Source organism: Ambystoma mexicanum, chromosome 11, assembly GCF_040938575.1.
Source record: "Ambystoma mexicanum isolate Mex_15411 chromosome 11, UKY_AmexF1_1, whole genome shotgun sequence".
NCBI classification, from domain to species: Eukaryota; Metazoa; Chordata; class Amphibia; order Caudata; family Ambystomatidae; genus Ambystoma; species Ambystoma mexicanum.
In genome coordinates this window covers 1107916191-1107933705 of record NC_090934.1, presented here as the reverse complement: position 1 = coordinate 1107933705, position 17515 = coordinate 1107916191, and the positions used below count along the sequence as shown (strand labels likewise).

At 46.3% G+C, this 17515-nt stretch overlaps 1 protein-coding gene across 1 annotated transcript in view; it reads right to left on the bottom strand.

The window, feature by feature from the left end:
- Nucleotides 1-17515, bottom strand: part of IDH3A (isocitrate dehydrogenase (NAD(+)) 3 catalytic subunit alpha) — a 456350-nt gene that overhangs the window by 355590 nt on the left and 83245 nt on the right. The gene's annotated exons all lie outside the window — the stretch shown is intronic.

The window sequence follows — 17515 nt, the reverse complement described above, 5'->3', positions numbered from 1 at the left end:
CACAGTTCTTTTCATTAACAAAAGGTTGAATACAGCTAAGAAGACTAGGTAGTACTGACAGTTCCTGCTGATTTGATTAACGTAAGCTTCTGCACTCAAGGAAGATTCCAGCATGATGCCCAAGGTCTTCACCTTGCACTGGACTGGGGTAGCGCAGTTCTTGATATTAAAACTTTTGTAATCGGGGCTTAACTTAGCACGGGCCTGCCAGGAACCAAAGATGAGTTCAGTTTTGCTGCCATTGAGGCACATCCCGTTCTTGGTCATCCAAGACTTTGAGGTTGCATATGCCAAGAAGGCTGAAGGAATCACATGCATTATCGCTACTAACCTCTATGACCAAATGAGCATCATCGGTGTAGTTCGTAAATAATAGGCCTGAGTCCTCGAGAAGCGAGCACAGTGGCCTTAAATACAGATTAAATAGTACTGGAGACAAGCTCGCTCCCTGTGGCACACCACACTCGATAGGTGCCAGGGGAGTAAAACCATCACTCCAGTGGATTCTGGATACCCGGTTGTAACGCTCATCTTGCTTCCATGGGGACGCCTCACGACAAGCCGGTGGGCTCTTCGGGACCTCTCCACCCTTCTTGGAGTTCGGGCTGTCGAGGATTGGCTCTGGAAGATAGGAGGTGAAGTTTTACTGCTGTTCCCTCCGTGGCAACCCACATCCCAAGTCCCCTTGCAGTTTCCCCAGGGGATGTTTCTCACCTTGCGTTCTATAAGGGTGCACTCTCCGTCTTGGCATGCTGGGTAGGGGTGCGTCGTTGATGGCTTGATACCACCGAGTTACTTCTCTGGCGAGGGCCGGAGTCCAGACCGGCTGCAACTCCTACTTTTCAGGTAAGTCTTATTTGGTGAAAACAACGTCTTAGTTTGGCTTTGCACTAGTAACCTTCTCGCTTCTTCTTGCAAGTGCTAAGAGATGCGATGGAGGCTGGAGCCGAGTTCGAGAAGGTAAGATGGTATGCCAAGCGGCGCAGATCGTGTCCTTGCAAATGGCTAACCTGTGCTATTGTTTGTCCTTCAGGTTAAGAAGATCCGAAGAGAAATGGTTCCCAAGAATCCTTGGAGACGAAAAATGTCTTTAAGATGATGATGGAAGAGGACGATGAGCCTTGGGCGACTCAATCGCCGAAGGACCCTGCCGAGCAGGTAAGGATGGCGATGGTTCTTGCCTTGGGCGGCTTAGAGTACCCGAGATGCTGCAGAGCAGGTAAGGACGGCGATGGCACATCAGGTCAGGATGCAGAGCAGGACCCGGTGAACGCAAAAGCAGAATAACGCAAAGCACGTGCTGCTGATCAGGCGTGGTTTAAATAGCCAGGTGGTATCCCAGGTGCCTTTGGGGCCGGCCCCGCCCTGGATGCTAGACCGCCGAATGCAGATCCCAGTATTCCACATGGGGGCGGCCATACTTGGCCATTGCCCATTGAAACTCTGTCCCTGCATGCGTCTCCGATGCCAACAGCGCCAGGACCGACGCCAAGGAATCCGAGGAGGGCCGAATAAGGTCCTTAGAGCCCTGTAAGCCCTCGGTGGGGATGAGATTGTGACACCAGTTGGACAACAACGATGGAATCCATTAAATGCCCCCCTTGAAGAGTTTCCCAGATGTTCATGTGAAAAGAGGAGACTATCATGGTCAAGCAAATCGAAGGCTGCAGATAAATTGACTAAGACCAACACTACAGCTTTTCTACCATCCATGAAATTCAACGTATGGGTTTGTAAGTCGATGAGTGCCGTCTCGGTGCTGTATGCTGGCCTAAAACCAGATTATTGTCTATGGAGAATGCCACTGGATTCCACAAAACATTGAAGTTGCGAAGTGGCAAAGTTGTCAAGAATTTTTAAAAGGCGTTTTCTTACAGGAATAAAAAAAGTAACCTTTATGAAGAAATATGGGAAAGGTTTATGGAGTTATAAGTGGACTGTTTGGAACAAAATGTAATGTAAAGATGTATGTTAACAATGTCAATACTGTACTTTAAGTTCACCATTCTTTTGAGGGAAAGTTTGGGGTGTTTAGTTCTGTTTACATACTAAAATGTGTAAAGTCTTGTTGATAATTTTCATTCAATAAAAATGTGAATACAAAAAAAATATTTTTTTTTTTTATAAAGGAAGTTACTTGGAACTTTGGTATTGAATCCAGGTCTATTAAGCACGGGGGTTACCGTGACTGCCTTAATTGACTCGGGACAAGGTTGTCCCGAAAGGAAGAGTCAACCATACGTGTAAGAAATGGAACAAGGAGTTCTTGTTGTTGCAGCACTATTCAGAGGGGGAAGAGGTTTTCAGAGCAGGATGCGAGTCGCATGGTAGACAACCTAATCCACATGTCGGAGGTGGTAATCAGTGGAAAGGGAAATTTGGTTAAGTCGTGCAAAATGTTTGGTTACCCAAGGGTTCCGGAATCGTGAGGGACAAGGCCAGCATTTCTTTGATTTTGCCCCTAGCCTGGATTATTTTGGCTTCAAAGGCAACCAGGAAGTCTGAACAGTCTGCTGATGTGGTCTGGACTGCAATGGACAAGGCCTTCGGCTTCTCTAATGATCTTAGGATCTCAATGTTTGCTTGTACAGTTTTAGGTCTTGTTGATTTGATCATTAAAAAGGTTTTTCTTGGATTCCATTGTATTAAGTTTATACAGTTTTTCCACGGCTTTCCAGGCGTTCTTATTTTCTGCTGATGGACACTTCAACCACCGGTCTTCCAGTTTCCTTTTTTCCTTCTTCTGGGCTCTAAGTTGAGGTGAAAACAAATGTTGATGCCTGGAGTTGGCCCTGACAGACTTCGGTCAGAGCAGGGCTATTCTATCCTGCATGTCACGGAAAGTGGTCGAGAAAGAAGCCAACAGAGCTCCTACTGAGTCTGTGTGTGCTTCGAATCTAGGTGTGCTTTTTAAAAACAACTGCATCCTCCATTTTGTGCTGTTTCTAGTACTTTTGGCAAAATTCGGCTCTAGGTGTGCTTTTATTCTGTGCACGGTTTACCTTCCCTGTACACCTCATCTGTGCCTTCCTGGCTGCTAGGCCACTTAGTGAATGTGCGCGCACTGTTAAGATGGATTTCTGAACTCTGTCCTGGAGGGGCAGAGGTTCAGAAGGCCAGCCTAGTTTCTTGGAACAGGGTAACCTCTGGACAAGCCGACCAATCAGGGTAGCGATCGCGGCGGTCAAGACTAGGTCTCAAGAGGGGTGAGGGTGACTGACAGCCCTCAATAAGCACACAAAGCAAGGACACTTACAAATTACTCCAAGCAGGTGTTATATTAAAAATATAGACACATTTATTACAAGGCCTTTGTAACATTGACCGTGGCGAGAAATCACAATAAAACTATAGTAAACCAACACATACTAATCAAATCCAATATATATACAAATACAAACGAGTAATGAGTTTAGACGCACAAAATGTGTAGACCACCTAGATGGGGAGGAAAACAGGCAGTGCGAATAATAATTAGACCCAGTCTGCCTTCAGAGGCACCTAACTAAAAGGAAGTCCAAGCCCTACGAAGAGTGGAGCCTTGTGCTCAAAAGTACCTGCACACGCTGGTGCCAACGGACAAAAGGGGAGTCTCTTCGAGGGAATCGGGCAGTTCAGTTCGGTGAACAAATGAAGATGAACAGAGCTCCGCGACTTAAGCGCAGCCTCCACTGTGGGCAGAAGTAGAGCGCGAGTAAGGAAAGGCGTGCTGTTAGAAACAGCGGGGAAAAGCTATGGGCTACTGCAGGAGGGCGACCAGTTCCTAGCGATGCTACTCACCGTTCCCCGATGCAGGCAGACCCAGGCTTCTCCGCGTCAGTTTCAGTGCTGGCAGGTTCAGATACGAGCAGGGGACGTCTCGGCGTCGTGTAGATTCCGCAGCAGCAGAGGTTGAGGATGTCCCAAACGCAGTGAACCCGCACAGTTTGTTAACACAGCAGGGCAACGGAGCGGCCGTGTGTATTTCAGCCGAGTGTACACTACTCACTTCAGACCTGGGAATGCCAAGTCTACGAATCGTGTGAGAGTGACAAGGACTCGTAATACAACACAACCTGATGGCGGTTACAGAACAAGACTCCTGGGTAGGCTAGTCAGTCTGCTGGATGGCCCAGACACACTTCCCAAGACTTACGTGCAGGAGATGGTGAAGATGCCGAGAATAGTTGTTCCCACTTTTCCAAGGGGTCGAAGTACCAGTACAGGCCTTCTCGTTCGATCAGAGGTAGAAAGGGTTTCACAAAGCGACAGCAGTGCAGAGGAGCAGTCCTTCAGCGGGTCACCAGCGATTCCTCGGTTCAGCTTCGTAGTTGCAGGATACTTGGCTCCTGTATTCCTTTGTTCGTGAGAACTCAGGAGATCGACATGGTAGTGGTGTTTCCAGCCCCCTCTTATCCACGGTTCCCTTCGTGCCAAAACAGAGGGGACCCAATGGGAGATCTGCTCACAAAACACTCACACCATACGTGGACCTATCACAGAGGTCTCAGGTATTCACGACACACTAGAGTCTCTGGCACCCAGGATGTGTATTGGGACCAGACATCCCAGCCCACATCCTGGAGCACACACAAGACCTGTAGAAGCCCACGAAAGCATCTGTGTTTTGCGGGAAAGTACATGCCCAAATAAGGAAGGCCCCGGTCGGCTCGACCTGGGGAAGGTGAAGGGGGCAAGACGGTCAGCGGACAGGACAAAGAGCCTCGTGGTCTTGCCATTTTGGGAGCCAGGCCACCATTTTGGACTAAGCGCGAGGAACGCGCTTAAACACCAAAAGGAGCTCAAAAACACAAAGAAACGATCGCTGCCATCAGTCCCATCCGTGATTCACTTGCACCGTTCATTATCAATCCAAAGAGAGTCTCTAGGGCCTGTAGAAGACTAGAGACCTAAGAGAGCAGTAACTTAGCTTACAGTGCCCTCTTGTGCCATGTTGCGCGAAACAACGTTTCCCGGTACTGACTGTCTTAAGGGCATGTCAGTTTCCCCGTAAGAATGGAGCGAAAGCCCAGAGGAGTGCTGCAGAAGGCTGCACTTCTCTGGCAAAGACTAGATCCTGGTGAAAACAACAGCAAAAAGTTTAGGGGTTGCCACATGGAAGGAAAATTACCCACAATTGAGAAATCTTTCACGCACTGTGCAGCTCCCTTGCTCATCGCTCTCTTGCCCTCTACGCCATGGCACTCTCCATCTCTCCTAGCTATTCTAACTGCTATTCTGTCACTTATCCTACCTCTCTCACCAAGTCTTGAAGAAAAACGCTGAAAAAGCTCTCCTGAACACGAACCAGGCCTACCTTACTTACGTCGATGCCACTTCCAGACAGACCATTACGGACATCCTCTTCACTGTCCACTCTCCTGACCTTTGCGACCACCCATCCATCCACCCACCCATATGGCCTCCAATCTTTCTCTTCCTCACCCATCAATGGCAGCACCAGGTGGGAAGTACTCCTTGCATACATCTCATCCTCTAGCTGTATCATTAATGTCAGTCACAATGGCACCATCATAGCCCAAGGTTCTCAACCTACTAGTCTCCTTCTCGACCAGCGCTTGCCTTCTCTCAAACTTCCTCCCTTCTCCTGCTAGTCCTGCTTACTCTCCCCTCACTTCTCCACCACCACCGATGGGAGTAAAATGCTGATGTGCACCCCCTGGGAAAACCTACAAAGGTGGTAGCCAGATTCACTTAGCTACTTTGAATGCTCGCTCTGCTGTCAAACAATCCTCTGACATCTGTCTCCTCGAAGACCTTGACCTTGACATCCTCGCTCTTACCAAGATGTGGGTGAATGCCAGCTCTGTCACTGCTCTTGACACTCCTTTCCGAGGGCTGCAAAATCCTCTCCAAACTCGGACCCAACAGGCCTTGAGGTGGAGTGGCCCTGATCTTCCCTGAGTGGGTCCCCGCTTCCATCATTCCTACTGAATCCTACTCCTCTTTTGAATATCTGGTCTGTAGGCTTGGGGTCTCACCTACTATCTCACCCTCACCACTATCTATAGGCCCCCTGGCCCAATCTCCTTCTTCCTCTCTGAATGGGCCAACCTTGCCTCATCCCTTTCAACCTCTTCTTCAAAACTCCTCCTCCTTGGTGACTTCAACTTCCACCTCAACTATTCTTCCTTTCGGCCAGACTCACTCTGCCGGCCACACTCCTCTCTGGTGACGTTCCCATCTATAACCCGGTCACCACCCCCCTCTCCTGGTCTGACCACCCTCTCCTTTCCACCCACCTGGGGCTACTGGGCCCTCTTTCGAAGCCCAACCACTGCACTGCATTCGACCGATGAAGTGAGTGTCAGTTGCTGCTTTTGCCTCCACCTTCATCCCCCCTCCCACCTTTACTCCTGGCTCTCCCTCTGACTCTGTCCTTGCTAACCTGCACCTTGCTTTCTCTAACACCCTTGAAATCCTTGCCCCTGCCATGAGGATCTGCCTAAAACCTGCCACCAAGAACAGCATCTGGTATGACTCTGGTCTAGCATCTCTGAAACGCAAGTGTAGGGTTGCTGAATGGAAGTGGCAGACCTTGGGCTTATCCTCTGACAGACTGGCCTGCCGCCTGCTCCAAAGGCAATATCGGTGCTCTATCCGCTCCAAGAAGCGGGCCCACATCCAAGCCTGCATCTCTGGAGCCACTGACAAGGATGAACTTTTCAAAATCTGCAAGGAACTCGAAAATCCACTTGCAGTCTCCACATTTCTCCTCCCTTCCCATGCTCTCTGCACTGCTTGGCCTCCCACTTCACATCCAAAACTCAGGACATCCTGTCCTGCCGCTCCTCCACCCAATCTCCTCTCCCACGCCTGCTCCCCTTCCTCTCTTGGCCCCCCTCCTCTGCACCCCTCCTGCCACCCCACTCACTCTCCTCCCTCCTGCCCAGGGCAACAGATGAGGTCTGTAAAGTGGTCTGCTCTATGAAGACCTCCTCCAAACAAGTTCTCCCCTGCTCCACCAGAATCATCAAGGACAACATTTCCTCTCTCGCCCCAGCTCTTGCTGACTTCTGTAACCACTCCTTCGCCACTAGCTTTTTCCCCTCAAACACACCCTTATGCACCCTCACCTGAAAAAGCCGCCTATTGATTCCTCCTGCCTGGCTAACCACCGCCCTATCTATACTACCCACTTCCTGGGTTAACTCTTGGCAAGGTTGGTCCTCGCCCAATTGACCCTCCACACTGATCTTGTTGGTTGCCTTCATGACCATCAATCTGGATACCAGGCATCCAGAGGCATTGAAATGACTCTCCTGAACACCTCTGAAAACATGCTTGCAAATTCGACTCCACCCCTCCTGCTGTTCCCATTCTCCTCAATCTCTCCTCTGCCTTTGACATGGTTAACCACTGCATCCTCATAAAACGCCTCTGACACCCTCAGCATCACTGGCCGGGCACTGGATTGGTTGACCTCCTTCCTCACTAACCGTCCTTCCCAGCTGCAACTGGGCCTTTTCTCCTCCACCACCACCACCCTTCTCTACCTGCAGCGTTCACCAGTGCTCTATCCTATCGCCATGGCTCTTCAATATCTATCTCACCCCTCTTGCCCCGCTGATCTCCTCCTCTCCTCTTTTCCAGTGCTCTGCTGATGACGCACAGCTTTACTTCAAACTTCCCCCTTTGACCACTTTTCCTCCTACCCTCTGGCCACCCACTTTGGGCCCTCTAACCCCACCATCTTGTGAGGCCAAAAACCTTGGAATCATCTTCCATTCCGTGCTCTCGTTTACCCCTCATCATGGACCTTACCAAGAAGTCCCACGTCCAGCTCCACCTCCTCAGAGGCATTCTTCCTTTTCTCACCTTCCCCCAGAAGCTCAATGTCTCCAGAGCTCTGGTTCGCTCCAGGCTGGATAACTGCAACAGCCTCTTTCTCAATCTCCCTCTTTACTCCCTCCGCCCCCTCCAGCTAATCCAGAACAGGGCTGAAAGAATCATCTTTGACCTCAAGCCCACGGACCGTATCTCTCCAGCCCTATAAATCGCTCCACTGGCTGCCAGTGGCTGCAAGGATCAAATTCAAGACCCTCTACATCATCCACAACGCCTTCTGGGGCCTGGGGCCTGGTACCATGCGGTCTCCAACTTTACCTCGCTAAATACTCCTCTGCTAGAGCCCTACGCTCCTCCAATTCCAACTCTATGTCAAACGATTGTCCAAGCAGAAAATGGGGGGGCAGGTCTCTCCCCTCGGATGGTGCCGCTCCACTGGAACGGCTTCCCTGCACCTCTCAGACTTGAGCCCGACTTCCTGAAGTTCCAGAAACTGCTCAAAACTCTGCTGTTCTCTACCTCTTTCCCTTCCCTGCTCATCGCCCCACTGCCGCTGTGACCGGTGGCCTGATCCTCAAGAATCTCACAGGATCCCAGGCCCTTCTTCCCAGTCATTACCAGCATCCCTTCCACCCACACTGCCCTGCCCTGCCCTGCAGGCCCCTGAGGTTCACAACACATGTCCACTCCTCTGTTCCTTCTTCCATCCCCTTCCCCTGCCCTTCTCCTCAATGAACTTGCACGACCGAATGCCACAAGGCCTAGTAGGACCACCACTGTATATTACTGATTTGCCTTGGTTATTATTTCCCCTGTACCCTTCCCATTTAGCCTTGTGGCGCTTTGAAACACAAGTCTGTTGTATGACGCGCCTTACAAATGCACAATAAAATAAATGACAATTTGGACTTCACAAAACTGGAATAGGACTTGTTTGCATTTGGAAATCTGCAAATGCCAAATACAAGACCATGGTTTTGCAGCATCTGAATATCCCACATCCATCAGTCACACAGAGAGGACCTTCAACCTTTGATAAACTTAACTGGAGAGTACTTACTTGACCTGCCCACCGTAGCACAAATGCTTAACATCAACCTAAACTTGACCAAGAAAAGTGGTCTTAAACAACCCTCTAATTTTACACCTATTCTTTTTAATCATAACGTGACTGCCATTTTACAATAACTAACCGCTAAATAAAAAGAGTTTCTCAGACAGTTTCCGTTTAAACATGGGACTTACATTTTCACAGCTTAATTTACAACATGTGTGCATTGATTGTACAAAATGTACAAAGTCTCCGAATGAAATGCTTCAATAGATTTGTCCAGGATTTGGTTTTATCCCTGTGGGAATCGTTTTGGGAAAGGCTTTTCTCAGATTATTGCACTATAACAATGCTGACTGCACTTTATTACTTTCTTCTTAATGTTAAGTTCATTATATTTTAATTGTTTAGAATTAAGTGGCTAGGATTTTAACTGGTTAATGGAATAATTGATTGATTTGACACATTATGATTATGCAACTTAAGAAAATTAGTGTTTTAGAATGTTTATCTGGTTGAGAAGTGTGTATGAATTTTGTTAAATAAATGTTTATTAGTCTGTTTTGTTTTTGTCAAATGTGTTAAGGCTTTAAAACAAACCATGTAACAATATAAAAGAAAAACTGATTCAAATATCCTCAAATGGGGTAATATTATGTTAATAAGAAAAATCAGATTACATCCAAGTATCGGGTAAGAGACAATCACCATTGCCATCTAAAAGTCAGAGCCAACCCCAATCCTCCACTCCAGGGCCAATGAACAAACAAGGCCTTTTGACGAAAAAGGAGCTTAAATATTTGCAATGTAATAGCCGACACTAGTAACACTAACTCCACTCTTACATTCCTAAAGGTACTGAGTACCAGTTTCGGTTGGGTGATATTGTAGGTAAATATGTACTCTGCAAAGCGCTTTGGATTAAGGTGCTATATAAATAACACATCATTATCATTACTATCCCGTTTTCAACCATGTAAACCTATCAGATCTGGCACTGGATCTTTAACAGAAGAAAGATAATAAAATAAATTGATGAGTTCATATAAACTTTGATTCAATCACTAGTCTCTTACATTTGAGATACCAAAGTTTTCCTATGTTTTATACAAGACATACCTTACATAGTTGGATAATGACACCGTATGTCACATCCCAATATGTTTGAGGAAAACATTTAGGCCTGGAAACCACTGCCAGCACCTGAACAACCTTGAGCAGAAGGCAAACATTGTCTGAATGAATCTGTGCTCACAACATCTTCTGCTTCAATACAGAAATCTACTTGCAAATCCAAGGTAGGGCCATGGGGGCCATCTACATGGAGCATTATGAACTACAAATTATACAATTTGCTGATCTTATGCAGATTGTCTGATGAACAAAACCTCCCAGTACCTCTAGTCTTGAAATAATAGACCAAGTATGTGCTACTTATGCACAGTATCAAAAAATTGTTTTAATAAAGTTTTACACAATGATAAAAAGCTCATAAAAAATGTTCTGTACGAGTATGACCCAACACAACACAGCATGATATAAAAGCAAAAGCAATACAAATCCCAGATTGTTGTTTTGTCTGAGTTAGTGTACTCACTATTTGGAAAAGTGTTAAAGCCATTTATGTGTTTTTGTGCTGTTTTTTACTATTTGATGTGTTTATATGTATGTGATTTTTTTAAACTGTGCATAAGTAACACGTACTTGGTCTATTTCTTCAAGACTAGAGGTACTGGGAGGTTTTGTTGTTCATCAGACAATCTGCCCAAGATCAGCAAATTGTATAATTTGTAGAACTGTCTCCTTGATATATAAAAAGTTGTGGTCACCCCCTGACTGTGTGAGAGGGGGAGTTCTCCTAAGGGGTACTTTGGCCTTGTATAAAGTTGATTTGCATTATGAACTACTACATGCCTAGCAACATCAAGCATTTACAGACAAGGAATACATTAGTTTTTCAAAAACTGATTACAGAGTTTGCTAATAAAATGTTCTTGATTAGCAAACAAACTTATTTGATTAGCAATTTTGTCAAAATATTCTTAATGTCACCAGACGTCATTTGTTCCCAAGACATAACATGAGCAACAATACAGCATTTGTAGGTACCGCTGATGTAAGACATTATTGAGAGCGTCTGTAAAATGTAAAGGTTAGCTGCATGAATGGACAGAAAGAAATCAGTAGATATGATTAACAAAAGGCTCTCAAAACTTTTCAGTGCAAGGCTGTGTAAAGCTCGGTGCAGTTGATGTTGCACAGGGCAATGTCCTGTATATTGTATGCTTGACCAATCATTTGCTGTGCAAGGACAAGTTCAGAAGTATCAACAATAAAAACCTTCACATGAGAGTCCGAGCCCAAGATGAAGTACATAAGGCCTCACTCTAACATTGCCAGTATCCTGGCAGTAGAGCTGCCAGGATGCCGGCAAATGTTATTACTGTTTCTGGTACCCAGTCCAGAGGCACTGCCGCTGGACTACGAGTGCCGGTGTTAATCCCCATTCAGGACACCATGAGGGGATTTGCCATCATTACCGGCACCAGCAATGCCGGCACCAGTAATGATAGCTTTTTTTGCCGGTAGGGCACGTGCCTTACCTCCAGCCTTTAGCTGGAGGTAACTCAGGTGGGCCCACCAACAAATCTGTAGTCGGCTGGTGCGTTAAAGTGCCAGTATCCATGAATACCAGCTTTTTTTACTGGACCAGCCGACATAGGATGAGGTCCATAGTATGACGCTGTGGCAGGCAGGAGAATTGTCAACTTAGGGTTAATAAAATGGCCCTTGCCTGTCATTGATATCAATTGTTTTAAATATTGTGTTAAATAACACTTTTGGGATAGGGCAGAGCTGCTAGCAGTCCTCAAGCCAGAGTCAAGTAGGCCCAAGCGCAGCATTCCAGCCCTGCATACCCATGAAAGTTGTATTTATCACCATTAGCACTCAGAGCCAACATCTGGGGTACTGTGTTTTGTTTTTAAGAGAACCAGGCTTTGAGCAATTCAGGCTTCCCTTAAAAAGAAATTACACATATGTACGCCTTGTGAGCCAGGAGGTGGGAAGGTGAGTGGGGAGGGTTTGAGGTGTGGCACTCCAGCAGAGTCTCAGCCTGGGGCACCACATCCAAAGACAGGGTGAGGGCTGGGCAGAGGCGTAGCGGGACGGCATGAAATTCAGGCGGCTGCTTCCAGATTCTGCTTGCGTTCCCAGCCTCCGGATTGGATTAGCCTGCTCTTTCCCACAGGTGCTAATATAGAACGAAACTCTAGGAACGACAGTGAGAACTTCTCCCCAACAGCCTTAAGCTATCTGGGGCTGTTACTGTCTTGATTGGGTTCACGGGGCTGGGAAGCTTTCCTGTTTTGACACCACACTGAACCATGTTCATTACAAAGGGTGTAAAGTGCCAACCTGCAGCTGCCTGGGCCTGGCTATTGGGGTGGAACCTGAGCCTAGGTATCCCATCTGGGATTCCCCTGAACAAATTAGATAGATAACGGTCTCTCAGCCACAAAAGGGCACCGGACTGTCATTACTTACTGTGTCTTGTACTATCTACCACATCAAGCACCAATGATTCCTACAGAATAACTGAGTAACTTTACAACTCTACCCCTTAGTAGCCAAAACAAACTCCACTATTACATCCACCATTACATCATAAGGCTTGCGATATATTGTCCAACATCCCCTTCCCCCACTTTAGGATAATGTCACTGTGTTGCTGCCGATAGTGAATTCGAAAGTGTGGTTCATGTCCCACTTTGGACACCAAACTGATTGCACATGTGTATTTGCTGTTAAACTTATCTTCTCATATCTGTGACAAAATGCATGCGTTTTATTTTTGTACTTTCCTGTACTGACATCTATTGGTTGACAACTTCTTGTGTATGATAATTTTACTTTAGCCAAAAGCTTGATCTTAGTCTAAGCATTATCTCTCAGCCTCATTACCAAGTGAGAGTTTGGTTAGACTTTTGTGTGGAACAATTGTAGGTCCACTAACGTTGGCTTCCCAGAACCCCATGCCAGTAGTGGTTGGGACAAACTTCATAATTTGACAGGGTCGCCAGTATTCTTGTCTCTTTCCACAGCACTCCGAGGACCAGTATGACTAACAGTGGAGACCCAAACTGGCGGCGTACCAGGGAGAGAAAAGGCGATGACCGAAGCAGTGACCACCTGCAATATATACACTCAGCCTGAATGGAAACAAACTCCATAAATGGCTATTTGAAGGCAGCCACCTTTTCCTAACACCTGCGGCTTTGGGCTGAAAAGGGGGCAAGGTCCAAGGCCGGTTATATAGGTTTTGGTCATTGTAACCTGGCCCCTAGGGAAAAGGAAGACAGCGGTTGGCCTGCTGAACCAGCTGATGGGGGAAGCCACTCGCAGAGGGTGGATAAAAGGGGGCAGTGGGACCAGAGTAGTGTGGGCTGTTTGGGTAAGGGAGTAGCACCAAAAGACCAGGTGGAAGAGGGTCAGTGCAGTGTAATGGAGCGTGGATAATTTTCAAGAGTGTGTGCAATGTGAAGAATTGTTGCTAAGAGAAAGTGATACTTGGGTAGAAGAGTGTGAGCAAGGTGAGTGAGAATAAGGGAGAGTGTACAAGGCTGACAAAGTGATTGAGAATTGCCTTCAGCAAGTATTTTGTTTCCCGAAACCTTGTTATTGTTGACTCACAGTAGGAATACAAAACCTTCTAATGTCTGAGGCATCTGTGTGAGGCAACATGGGACAATAACCCATGTTCTTCACACATGGAGCCGCCATCTTAGATTCTTTCAATCCACATCAGGGGATCAGTCCGCTCCACTCAAGCCAATATTATTGGATCCATTCATGAGAAAATACCCACAAACCTCAGCAAGGCACGCTTATTGGCAGCTGCAGTGCGAGGACTGGTGGCAGAACACTGACAGCTTGAACAATAGCCCAAATCCCCTATGACTTGCTCAGGCGGATGTGCCATTGAGCAGATGTGGTGGGGAAATGTAGACATTGACTAAAGGGGTTCTTCACTTCGACAAAGTCCATCTACTTTTGTTGTACAAGTTCTGTTGAAATGTTAAGTGGGGCAGGTTGGCATTCATTATGAACAATAGGTCTCTCAACATGGGACACATCAGCGTCCTGATTATATTTAATGGCCCTTTTTCTCAATTCATTAGTTCCCCCTTTCTACTTGCCTATTTATATTTTAGAATGTACACAGTTAACATTTTCTTCTCTAGCAATGTGTGTCCCTTACAAATCTCCAATTTCAAATAAAATTCACAGTAGTTTTTTTTTAAACAATAAATTGGATTACATATGTTGACCATAAATCGGACACTTGCCTCCATTACAATTCGATAATTGTTCGAATCCGTTGCTCTGCCATTTTCATACTGAGGCAGGCGAGTGTTGCGGCCCTCTGGTTGCAAATGCCCCCATTTTGTTTATTTATCAAGGTATTGGCGCCCCCTAACCCCTGCATCCCGCTCCTAGAGACGCTACAACGCATCTTCCACCCCGCCTCCCAATCCACCCGTGATTGAACGACCGTCTCCCAGTGTTTGGGTCTAGCGACCCGTTCGATCCCACGCTCTGCCATTTCCATACTGAGGCAGCTGAGTGTTGCAGCCCTCTGGTTGAAAAATAAACAAAATGGGGGCATTTGAAAAGTATTGGCACCCCCCTGGCCCCTGCATCCCACTCCTCGAGACGCTTCCTGGCTCCCTCCACCCCCCCGTCTTAAGTCCCGCCCACCTACCTACCCGTGATAGGCTGGAGTCAGTCTTGCTAGCCGCAACTGACTCCCCACCAAGGTCGTAAGTGACCCTCCCAGGGCAGCCCTCTGCCCGGCAGCCCCTACGGCTAAGGGCCCCGAGGCAAAGGGGCAACTCCTACATTGGGGGCTCCAAGACATGTCTGCAGGTGTCCGCAGGGGAAGCCAATGATGCCAGCAGGGAACAGACACCAACACAAACTGTAAGTGTAGCATAGGTGGGGTGTAGAGCAATTACTCTTTTCCAGAAAGCCTCCACCACTTTACCTTACCTTTACATAACGTAGACTGCCATAGATTTACACCATGCATACTTCGAAAGATTTGTGACCACCAGCCTAAATCTATTCATGGCTGTACTGTAACTGTTGCCTTGCATTACATAACAACATACTTGCCAACGTTAACTAGTGCCACAACTAGAGAAAATGGTGAAGATTGGCCTGCCTCACATTTACACAGGTATAACAATGTTAGCATGTGCCACACTCAAATGGAATTTTTAACTTTAGCCTGCGTCACCCCTAAATAGAAATGTGAATGTTACCAGAAGTATCAGGATCAGGATACAGACCCCATTAACCCAACCTTCAAATCTCTGCACTCAACCACATAAATCTCACACAACCACTTCTCTACCAGCAATCCGCACGCACTTTACCACACCGCATGAACGACACATAAACAGCGCCTACAGCACATGAAGTCGCGCCCGATCCGATACTTGCACCAATGCCCAACACTCTGTGTATTCTGAGCTGAAGCTGCCAACAGCACACCACCTCTCCTACTCCCGCTCTACCCGACTAGCCCTACCCGCCCTCCTCCTGGTTTACAGATCCGCCAGAGCGCCTGGGGCGACCAATTCTGTTGGTGACGGTGCGCTAACAACAGAAATGAAAATGACTGGCTGGTGAAACCTTCCCCCCCCCCCCCCCCAACTTTATTTAATAATTATAAAGAAAATATTACAACTGAGTAACAACGGAATGGGAACAAGCAAAAGATTACTCCATATACATCAGTTCAACAAAATGCAAATTACTACTAAATTAACAGCTATTCAAAAGGAAATCTGAAATCATCCCCACCCACCTATCACATGGCAAGACGTGACTACACAAAACAAAAAAAAAAAAAAAACAGGACAAAACATATACTCCTACCAACCACCCCTCAACCTCAATATCCACAAAATAAATCAAAGCCTACACCTCATCCAAATAAATCACTGAATGACCCCCATCTCTCCTCGTACTCAGTTTCCCGATGTTGTCGAATTGCCCGAGTCTTCTCATACCAAGAGAGCGTCCGCATATCCGACACCCAGTTCTCGTAATGTGGCTTCTTCCTGGATTTCCACACCTTCATTATTTGTTTTATGGCCATCAACTACGCTCCATCAATCCATTCCGAACAATCCCACATCTCCACACTTCAACTATCAGTTGAAAGGAAAATCACTGACAGAAAAGTACAAGGCAGTTTCAGACTAGTTACCATATCAATGCAATCCAAAACCTCTCTCCAAAAGTCCAGCACTCTACTACACTCCCAGAGCATATGTAGATAGGTCCCTCTTGAGCCTCCACAACCCCAGCACAGATCTACATCAGCCAAGCCTCTCTCCTTCATTTTCACTGGTGTCCAATAAATCTGTCCTAAAAGACGTTGGTGAATATACCTCAGATTTAAAATCAACCTTGGCCCTCACCGAAGCCCTCCAGCTATTATCCCACAAGCCATCAGAAAGATCAGTTTCGAATTCAGACACCCATTTCATATGTAACTGATCCCAGGAATTCCTCATACAGTCCTGCAAAGGCATCAACCTAACATATGTAGAAACTGTCCTAGGAGACGTAGCAAAAATCTCACAAATCTGAGGACTACCACTCAAAGGTCTGCTCAACATTTGCAATCTTTCCATCAGCAACCGCTCCAAAAGCCCATATCTACCAGCCTCCCTATTATGCAGACTATAAACATTAGTTAATTCTTCAAACAGAACCACCCCCCCTCCATACATCCCCTATTTTCAGAATGCCTCTATTTGCCCAATCCCTCCAATTAAGGATTTTATTATTAATTTCTAAACCCGGGTTCAGCCAAATAGAGGCCGAATCATACAAATACAAGGATTGCCCACACCCCAGAATCCAAGTAACCAACACTGACTTAGAAATCACTAGAGTCTCCAGTTTTGCACCAGAATTCGCCAACCTCCCATACGAATAAAAACAGTCCAGGGAAAAGGGATGCAGCATTTCCTTTTCCATTAAAAGCCAATATGGGTCTGATCCCCAACCTTCCTCAAAGTAATAAGAAGCCTTCTTCAATAAAAATCCCCTACAATAATTCTCCAATACTGGATAACCAAAGCCCCCATCTTTAACTCTACGCACCAAAATAAATCGTAGCTGGTGAAAAGTTTAAAGATACCAGAGATTTTATTTCGTACCAAATGAACTTTGTGCAGACTGTGCACATAATTGAACAGTTTAATTTTATAAAATTTTGATCATTTTATTTCCTTAAAAATCGCTCACACAAAGGACTATCAAGGATTTGCAATCAGACAATTATTTTTTTTTTCTTTTTTTAAAGTGTTCATACCTTAAGCTAATCCCATTATTCTTGTATAATTCTACAGTGTGAACCTAGCTCTGGAGCAACAGATTGTTGTACCCATCAGACAGAACTTGATTAAAATGTACAAAGTGCCCCATACAAAGGTTCTTTACAAATGTGAAGGTCGTAGTATCTTTCCTTTTGAGCGAGCAGGATTTCAAATGGGTTTCTCCAATGCACTCTTTCACAGTACATGTCTAATTTGTGGTTAAGGGGCAAGGGATAAAGGCATCCGGAAGGAAATGTAACTGCAATATTTAAAGTTA